The sequence below is a fragment of the Triticum urartu genome, chromosome 3, assembly GCF_003073215.2.
Source record: "Triticum urartu cultivar G1812 chromosome 3, Tu2.1, whole genome shotgun sequence".
NCBI lineage: Eukaryota > Viridiplantae > Streptophyta > Magnoliopsida > Poales > Poaceae > Triticum > Triticum urartu.
In genome coordinates, this window is record NC_053024.1 from 493502547 (window position 1) to 493506884 (window position 4338).

Sequence of the window (4338 nt, forward strand, 5' to 3'; positions counted from 1 at the left end):
GTAGGCCAAACCAAACTAATAATTCAAAGAGACATGCAAAGATAACCAATCATACATAAAAGAATTCAAAGAAAATTCAAATATTGTTCATAGATAAACTTGATCATAAACCCACAATTCATCGGTCTCAACAAACACACCACAAAAGAAGATTACATCGAATAGATCTCCACAAGAGAGGGGGAGAACTTTGTATTGAGATCCAAAAAGAGAGAAGAAGCCATCTAGATAATAACTATGGACCCGTAGGCCTGAAGTAAACTACTCACACTTCATCGGAGAGGCTATGGTGTTGATGTAGAAGCCCTCCATGATTGATACCTCCTCCGGCGGAGCTCCGGAAAAGGCCCCAAGATGGGATCTCGTGGATACAGAAAGTTACGGCGGTGGAATTAGGGTTTGGGCTCTGTATCTGGTAGTTTTGGGGGTATGTAGGTATATATAGGAGGAAGGAGTACGTCGGTGGAGCAACGTGGGCCCCACAAGGGTGGAGGGTGCGCCTGGGGGGGTAGGCGCGCCCCCTACCTCGTGCCTTCCTGGTTGATTGCTTGACGTAGGGTCCAAGTCCTCTGGATCATGTTCGTTCCAAAAATCACGTTCCCGGAGGTTTCATTCCGTTTGGACTCCCTTTGATATTCTTTTTCTGCGAAACCCTAAAATAGGCAAAAAAACAGCAATTCTGGGCTGGGCCTCCGGTTAATAGGTTAGTCCCAAAAATAATATAAAAGTGTATAATAAAGCCCAATAATGTCCAAAACAGGATATAATATAGCATGGAACAATCAAAAATTATAGATACGTTGGAGACGTATCATGAGCCCGGATTCCGATAAATGGCTTGAGCCCATGAAATCTGAGATAGGATCCATGTATGAGAACAAAGTATGGACTTTGGTTGACTTGCCCGATGATCGGCGATCCATAGAGAATAAATGGATCTTCAAGAAGAAGACTGACACTGATGGTAATGTTACTGTCTACAAAGCTCGACTTGTCGCAAAAGGTTTTTGACAAGTTCAAGGAGTTGACTATGATGAGACTTTCTCACCCATAGCGATGCTTAAGTCTGTCCGAATCATGTTAGCAATTGCTGCATTTTATGATTATGAAATCTGGCAAATGGGCGTCAAAACTACATTCCTTAATGGATTTCTTGAAGAAGAGTTGTATGTGATGCAACCAGAAGGTTTTGTTGATCCTAAAGGTGTTAACAAAGTGTGCAAGCTCCAGCGATCCATCTATCGACTGGTGCAAGCATCTCGGAGTTGGAATATACGCTTTCATGAGGTGATCAAAGCATATGGTTTTATACAGACTTTCGTAGAAGCCTGTATTTACAAGAAAGTGAGTGGGAGCTCTGCAGCATTTCTAATATTATATGTGGATGGAATATTGTTGATTGGAAATGATATAGAATTTCTGGATGGCATAAAAGGATACTTTAATAAAAGTTGTCCAATGAAAGACCTCAGTGAAGCTGCCTATATATTGGGCATCAAGATCTATAGAGATAGATCAAGACGCTTAATAGGACTTTCACAAAGCACATACCCTGATAAAGTTTTGAAGAAGTCCAAAATGGATCAGTCAAAGAAAGGGTTCTTGCCTGTGTTGCAAGGTGTGAAGTTGAGTCAGACTCAATGCCCGACCACTTCAGAAGCTAGAGAGAAAATGAAAGTCATTCCCTATGCCTCAGCCATAGGTTCTATCATGTATGCTATGCTATGTACCAGACCTGATGTGTGCCTTGCTACAAGTTTAGCAGGAAGGTACCAAAGTAATCCAGGAGTGGATCACTGGACAATGGTTAAGAACATCCTGAAGTACCTGAAAAGGACTAAGGATATGTTTCTCGTGTATGGAGGTGACAAAGAGCTTGTTGTAAATGGTTACGTCGATGCTAGTTTTCACACTGATTCGGATGACTCTAAGTCACAAACCATATACGTATTTATATTGAATGGTGGAGCTATCAGTTGGTGCAGTTCCATGCAGAGCACCGTGGCGGGATCTACGTGTGAAGCGGAGTACATAGCTGCTTCGGAAGCAGCAAACGAAGGAGTCTGTATGAAAGAGTTCATATCCGATCTAGGTGTAATACCTAGTGCATCAGGTCCAATGAAAATCTTTTGTGACAATACTGGAGCAATTGCCTTGGAAAAAGGAATCCAGATTTCACAAAAGAACCACACACATCAAGAGACGCTTCAACTCCATCCATGATCAAGTCAAGGAGGGAGACATAGAGATTTGCAAAATACATACGGATCTGAATGTGGCAGACCCGTTGACTAAGCCTCTTCCACGAGCAGAACATGATCAACACCAAGACTCCATGGGTGTTAGAATCATTACAATGTAATGTAGATCACTGACTCTAGTGCAAGTGGGAGACTGAAGGAAATATGCCCCTATAGGCAATAATAAAGTTGTTATTTTATATTTTCCTCATTCATGATAAATGTTTATTATTCATGCTAGAATTGTATTGATCGGAAACCCAAATACATGTGTGAATACATAGACAAACACCGTGTACCTAGTGAGCCTCTACTTGACTAGCTCGTTGATCGAAGATGGTTAAGGTTTCCTAACCATGGACATGAGCTATCATTTGATAACGGGATCACATCATTAGGAGAATGATGTGATGGACATTACCCATCCGTTAGCTTAGCATATTGATCGTTCAGTTTTATTGCTATTGCTTTCTTCATGTCAAATACATATTCCTTCGACTATGAGACTATGAAACTCCCGAATACCAGAGGAATACCTTGTGTGCTATCAAACGTCACAACGTAACTGGGTGATTATAAAGATGCTCTACAGGTATCTCCGAAGGTTTTTGTTGGGTTGGCATAGATCGAGATTAGGATTTGTAACTCCGAGTATCAGAGAGGTATTTCTGGGCCCTCTCTGTAATGCACATCATAAGAAGCCTTGCAAGCAAAGTGACTAATGAGTTAGTTACAAGATGATGTATTATGGAACGAGTAAAGAGACTTGCCAGTAATGATATTGAACTAGGTATGAAGATACCGATGATCGAATCTCGGGCAAGTAACATACGGATGACAAAGGGAATATCGTATGTTGTCATAACGGTTCGACCGATAGAGATCTTCGTAGAATATGTAGGAGCCAATACGAGCATCCAGGTTCCTCTATTAGTTATTGACCGGAGAGGTGTCTCGGTCACGTCTACATAGTTCTCAAACCCGTAGGGTCCGCACGCTTAACGTTCGATGACGATTTGGTATTATATGAGTTATATGATTTGGTGGCCGAATGTTGTTCGAAGTCCCGGATGAGATCACAGATATGACGAGGAGTCTCTAAATGGTCGTGAGGTAAAGATTGATATATAGGATGATGGTATTCAAACACTAGAAGTGTTTCGGAATGTATCAGGTATTTATCGGAGTACCAGAGGGGTTACTGGAACCCTCGGAGGGAAGATATGGGCCTTAAGAGGGAGCACACCAGCCCACAAGGGGTGGCGCGCCCCCCCTTAGGCTGGAAGCCGAATTGGAGAAGGAACAATGGGGGTTCGGCCCCCTTTCCTTTCTCTCTCCCCCTTCCCTTTTTCTCTCCGATGAAATATGGTAAGGGGGGGAGGGATTGGGGAGGAACCCAAAGTAGGATTCAGCCTACTTGGGGCACCCCTGGATGCCTCTCCTTCCCTCCAACCTATATATATATATATGTGTGGGGAGGGGCGTCTAGAACACACAACAACAATCGTTAGCCGTGTGGGGCGCCCCCTCCACAGTTTACACCCCGCCATAGTTTTGCGGTGCTTAGGCGAAGCCATGTGAGAATCACTTCACCATCACCGTTACCACGCCGTCGTGCTGACGGAACTCATCTACTTCCTCGACACCTCACTGGATCAAGAAGGTGAGGGACGTCAACGAGCTGAACATGTGCAGAACTCGGAGGTGTCGTACCTTCGGTGCTTGATCGGTCGGAGCTAGAAGAAGTTTGACTACATCAACCGCGTTGTCAAATGCTTCCGCTTTCGGTCTATGAGGGTACGTAGACACACTATCCCCCTCTCGTTGCTATGTATCTCCTAGATAGATCTTGCATGAGCGTAGGAATATTTTTGAAATTGTATGCTACGTTTCCCAACAATTGTGACCAACTCAGAGGAATACAATTTAATTGCATCCCATATCTTTTCTACATGATATCAGTTTTCATCGCAATCTCCCTCGCTTCCGCCCCACGTAGCCACCGCTCCTCCCTATAGCCGCCGCTGGCCCTCCTCCCAAACCCTAACGCCGCCGCCGCTACTTCCTCCGTAGCCGCCGCCATCCCCTCCCAAATCCT